Below are 6,096 nucleotides of genomic sequence, written 5' to 3' on the forward strand. Positions count from 1 at the left end.
TTAATAAGTTAGTGTCACGTAGTGTTGAAAACGTCAAAAAAAGTGACAAACATTGAAAAAAAGGGTCAAAAGTGTTGAAAAAAGGGACAAAAACGTAAGAAAAAGTTAAAAAAATCGATAAAATCAACATTAAAAGTGTTGATTTTCAATTTTGACGGGAAGACAACACGAGGGTTAAGAAAAACTACTAATACCACACCTTAAAAAAAGTTACTTAAGTAAAAGTATGTAAGGAAAATGTACTTAAAGTATTCAAAGTAAAAGTACTCAATGCAGAAAAATCCTCCCATTTTAGAAAGTGTTAAGGATCCAAACAGTTGTGCGTTTATTGGTCAAATCATTGCAGCTGGACTTCATAATAAAGTTATAATAAAACATATTTTATAAACTACTTGTGTTAAAAAAATCTTAATTTTTAAAGTAACCACAGCTGTCAGATGAATGCAATGGAGTAAAAAGTACAATATTTCTCTCTGAAATGTACATTTTGATGCTGATTTTGATGCTATCATCGTAGCTCTGCCGTTCAAAAGGCCATGTGACCAAAAAAATGATAATCCGTACACACACACACACACACACACACACACACACACACACACACACACACACACACACACACACACACACACACACACTCTGTATATCTTTATATCTGGATTCATATTTTAAGTACGGAGAGAGGAAGACCATGATCACCATGAATGGAATGTTTCTGTCTTTTCAATTCCTCCCATGCAGAAAAATCCTCTCCCTCTCTCTTCTCCCTCCCTCTCCCCTTCTCCCTCTCTCGCCACTCTCCCTCTCTCTCTCTCTCTCTCTCTCTCCTCTCCCTCTCGCTCCCTTGCATCTCCCTCCTCTCTCCTCCCGCCTCTACTCTCTCTCGCTCCCTCCCATCTCTCTCTCTCCCTCGTCCTCCTCCTCTCCTCCTCTCGTTCTCTCTCAATCCTCCTCTCCTCTCTCTTCCCTCTCTCTCCCTCTCTCTCCTTCCCCCTCTCTCCCCTCCCTTTCCCCCCTCTACCTCTCCCTCTCCCTCTCTCCCTCTCGCTCCTCTCTCCCTCTCTCCTCCTCCCCTCACCCCTCCTCCTCTCTCTCTCTTCCTCTCTCCCTCCTCCTCTCGTCCCCACCTCTGCTCCTCCTCCCTCTCTCCTCCTCTCTCTCTCTCATCTTCCTGCTCCCCTCCAATAAAACATAAAATGGAAAAACAAAAGGACTGACCGTATAATACCACGCGGTAAAAAAAAGTACCGGGTTGTTGTAGCCTGAGTAGCGATGAGAACAGTTTCTTCTTCACTAATCTACTCAGTACCAGTAAAAGTCAGTGATTATAAACTACCCAGAATTACAATTGTACAAAACCTTACTCAAGTAAATGTAACGGAGTAAATGTACCTCGTTACTACCCACCTCTGGATTCTGGCCAGTGCAGCCCACCCCAAAACCTCATAACTTCCTTCAAATAAAAAGACATTGGCAGCATGAAATGAACAACCCTTCTGCATTCGCTCTGCGGCTCTCTACCGGCTATACCCGCGATATGCAAGTTTGCCAGATCTGGGAGCGGATCTGCAGTTCCAGTTCCAGCGGTACTGGCTTCCAACCTGCAGGGGGACCGCAGTGGAAACATGCTTTAAAGTTTAAAGCTTTTGCATCATTCTTTGTGGAGGAACGCTAGTCTTACAGATGGTAAACGGACGGCGTTTATATTGAGCTTTTCTAGTCTTAACAAACAATGTCAGTGCACAGGGCTGCCGATTAAACCCACTATTTGATCAGTCGGCGCAATCATGTAGGTGTTGGCATCCGTTTTAAGTCGAGGACAGCCCTAGAAGAAAGCACGCCAAAGGATTCGGCGACTTGTAGGTCGTCATCGTCTCCGAGGTTCAGCACAGCGAGAACTCCTTAGTGCAGACTTCATCTGGAGAGCACATTTCAGCAACAGGGCAATTCAAAGGGCTTTACACAAAATCAGATAAACAGATAAAAGAAGTATAAACAGCTACAAATAAAAACATTAGGCAACAAAATTCATTCTATAAGCTTGAGACTACCTTCCCACTAACTAGTCCGTGTTAGTGCTCCTTTGGTGATCCCCCTCAGTGTCTCACCCTTCACGACCTATTTTATGAGACGTTACCTTTCGTCTCCTTACTCTTCTTTTCATCAATTAGCCGATCTAGCGCTTGCCTTGTTCGTGCTACTCAACGACCGTCTTCGCGCGATTTCAGATCTTTCGACACTACAACGTTCACACTTTTTCTTCTAAAGTGTTATTTCTTCGAAGTTCTGTTCCGGTCTATGCTTCTCTGTGGTGGCCAACCATTAACGCTAAAAGAAATTAAAACTTATGATGAATAAAACGGATAAACACAGGGACCGTTTTAGTTCCTTCTCCTGTTCTTTCTCTGTATTACAAAACCTTTATGCTTATTCTTTTCCTCAACAAAAGTCTATCATAGAAATTTAAACATTAAAGAAATAAACGAATTAAAAACCACTTGTACGCCTGCTCCATGTCTGTCTTCTCTGTCTTCTCTGGTCTACTCTGTCTTCTCTGTCTACTTCTCTCTTCTCTGTTCCTGTTCCGCTCTTCTCTGTCTCTCTGTGTCTTTTTTACCTTCTGCTTTCCCTCTCGCCTTTGCTATCTGTCTTTCCGTCTCTCTGTCTTCTCTGTCTATGCTCTCTGTCTTCTTCTTGTCTTGTACGTTTTTTCTACTGCTACATCTTCTTATTCTCTGTCTTCTGTCTTTCTCTTCTCTACTCATGTCTCGATCTGTCTGCTTTACTATTCTTGTCTCCTGTTCTTCCTGTCATCCGATCTACTCTGTCTTACTCTTGTCTCTATTCTTCTGTACTCTGTGTTCCTGATACTCTCTCTGTATTCACGTCGCTCCTCGTAGTCCTGTTCTTTCTCTGTCTTCCTCTCAGCTTTCTCTGTCTTATCTTTCTCTGTCTTTGTATCTCTCTGCTTCTGTATCCGGCTTCTTCTATCTCTGCTTCTGTCTCTCTCTTCTCTGCTCTTCTCTCTGTCTACTCCTTCATCTGTTCTCTGTCTTCTCTGTCTTCTCTGTCCTTCTCTGTCTACTCTCTTCTCTGGTCTTGTCTTCTCTGTACTTCTCTGTCGACCTCTTTTCCTGTCTTCTCTGCGCTTAGACTAATTGCCTCCTGGTTCTCTATCTCTTCTGCGGTCTCTCTCTCTGTTCTTGTTTCGCTCTGTCTACTCTCTCACTTCTTGTCATCTCGGGCTACCTCTTTAGTCTTCTCTTCTACTTGTCTCTTCTACTCTCTGTCTTACTCTCTTTGCTGTCCTACTCTCTCTCTGTAGTACACAACTTACACAAATTCACAGAAGAATGAAGTATGGTGGCTGTGGACGATGGCCATGTAACGCACTGTCAGAGCATAACAACGGTCACTCTCGAGTACGAGAGGGATAACTCATGTTTTATAGTAGTCAAGGACGAGGCCCTCATTAGGTACACACTCACCCACATGTACAGACAACACACACACACCACACACAGAGCACACATCTGAGTCACGCTTCTGGTGACGAGTGTGGATGTGTGTTGTATACTGATTCGAAGTTTGAGTCCTGAGGGCGAAACTCCTCTGCCACATGTTTTCAGGAGAGTGGTGAGGCAAGCGACTTTTTGGAGCAGTGGAGTGACGTTTGTTTCAACATTACCATAGGTCGCGGACGATGTGGAGGGAGAATATCGTAATAGCATTACTTTTTGAATGATATGGGCGAATGTGTTTTAGCGAGTGATCTGTACCCCCTGAAATGTCATAAGGATAGCGGTTTGTAAGGCCAGGGACGATCTCGCTGCAGCATTTTGAGTTGAGAACGTTTCTCGGACAAGAGGAAAAATGAATGAACCAGCGTAGTGCATGCTGACTCTTCTGATCTATGGGCCTCATACGTAACACACAGTAATTAATAAATTAAGAAGCTTCTGTCTCATCTGCTAGTTCAGTTCCCTTTAGCACAAACCCAATGTCGTATCAGCTGCTAAAAGTTAACCACAGCCCTACACTCTTGGCGGCTCTATGTACCCCGTCTTTTCGCTCATGTGTGGCTGAGATCCGCTATGAGCCGGGTTAAACGGACAGGCGCCTTGTCATTTTACGCTGCCATCCACATTCTCCCCCTCTTCTTGTCGATCCACTATAAGAAAGACAGAAACTCTCCTAGACTGATTTGGGGGCCTCATTCAATAAACGCACAGTTTGTGTAAATGGGGTTTTAAAAGGCTTTTTACGTGAATTTCTCTCCATGTTCCGGCGCTCCCTGTGTCTCGACCTGATTGCGGTACCTATCGTGTGTGGAACGTCTCCCACGTCAAGCTGATAAACAATGCCTCTGGCGTTAATGTCAGACCGACAAAGACCTGACTTTGCTCGCACCGGGGCTACAGCGCCGCTCATTACTTCCGAGGTGAGTCGGCCGAATAGTGACAGGTGCTCTTCTTGGCTTTCGAGTGGAAACCAGATTGTGTGGGGCAGCCTCGCGCTGAATGTCAATGTGTTAATCACTAATGAATAAAAGCAAGCGAGAACGTTGACACCACTTACCTCACATATAAGCCACGAACATTCAGTCTGACAGTGACTGCCAGTCTGCAGCGTTAATGTCATTGCTTTTTTTAGTGCAGAGCAGAGGGCTTTCAGTGCAATGATGAATAACCGACGATATGTGGTGAGCGGTGTATGAATTTGTAGCGTGCTCATCCTTAGGTATTTTTTTAGGTTTACCGTTATATGATAAATTACCTGTTGAAAATGTGGCAGCATTACGTGTCAGCCGCCGCGGGAAGACTGAAAGAACAAGCCACCAATCCACAACGATGACCCTCAAGATACCACGAACAGACCCTATATGATTTGACCTTTAAATGTCTTTTTAAGCTCCCCAAAATAACAATGATGATTTCCACACAACCCCTCTTTAATCAGGTAAAATTCCTACTTTCATTAATTTGGCTCTTTATTTCAATTTCGATATAGCATTGTAAACACAATAAAAGTGGACATTATCTTCTTATCATACTATTGACCCAATCTCATTCAATGCTTAACGTTTCAAATATATTCCTAAGTTGTCTGCTTTTTCAACCTCAAACTAGTTAGTATAATTTCCCTAATATGAGGTTTAGGGACCATAAAATTCCCTTAAAAACGGTTAAGATAAGTAGAGTATAGTGTTGCCACGTTAGTGTTGATAAACATCAACAAAGTAACAAACATTTTGTATAAAAAAAGCATAAAAAGTTGTGGAAATGGGCAAAGAAAAAACTTGAAAACATCACGTCATAAAGAGATAACAAAGTGAGGATTTGATTCAATCTGTTGCGGAAAGACAACAACGAGGGTTAAAGGAAGATATTTTGGCTATTTTGTGATATGTGGTCTTGAGGTACTTATCATTAGCCAGCAGATGTGGTCGTGCACTAAATGCTTGTCCTTGATTTCAAGTTCCCAAATGTGTTCTATGTTTCCCAACTCGTCTGTGTTATAGTTTCCCACATTGCAGATCCTGAGATTGGACAGATAGTCCTAGCTAGCTGTCTGCGCATTCCACCGCAAGATCTGAGGACCCAGTAACCATAGTCCAGATTGGAACAGAGATCACTCTCTCGGTCTGGATTTTACCCTGCAGAGATCTGAGGACCAGGGAACCATAGTCCCAGATTGACAGATAGTTCTAGCTAGCTGTCTGGATTTACCCTAGAGATCGGTGAGGACCATGGTAACCAGTAGTCCTCAGATTGGCAGACTAGCTAGCTAGGCGCTGGCCGATTTATCCACTGTCAGAGCTCTCGAGGACCCAGGTAATACATAGTCCCAGAGTGGGGACAATAGTCTAGTAGCTTGGCTCGGGATTTCACTGCAGAGATAGGGGACCAGTGGAACCATAGTTCCTGCAGATGTGACAATGTCTAGGCTACTGTCTGGATTACTCCTGAGCAGAGATCGGAGGACAGGTAACCACTATCCCTCAGATGGACCAGCTAGGTCTAGCTAGCTGTCCTGTGATTACCCGCGAGTCGAGGACCAGGCAACCATAGTCCTCATGAATCCACCACGTTAAAA

The 6,096-nt window shown here is 43.7% G+C and overlaps 1 protein-coding gene across 1 annotated transcript in view; it reads right to left on the reverse strand.

The window, feature by feature from the left end:
- The window catches only part of arl10 (ADP-ribosylation factor-like 10), a 46,791-nt gene that overhangs the window by 5,649 nt on the left and 35,046 nt on the right, over window positions 1-6,096 (reverse strand). The gene's annotated exons all lie outside the window — the stretch shown is intronic.

This window comes from Etheostoma spectabile, chromosome 13, assembly GCF_008692095.1.
Source record: "Etheostoma spectabile isolate EspeVRDwgs_2016 chromosome 13, UIUC_Espe_1.0, whole genome shotgun sequence".
Taxonomy (NCBI): Eukaryota; Metazoa; Chordata; class Actinopteri; order Perciformes; family Percidae; genus Etheostoma; species Etheostoma spectabile.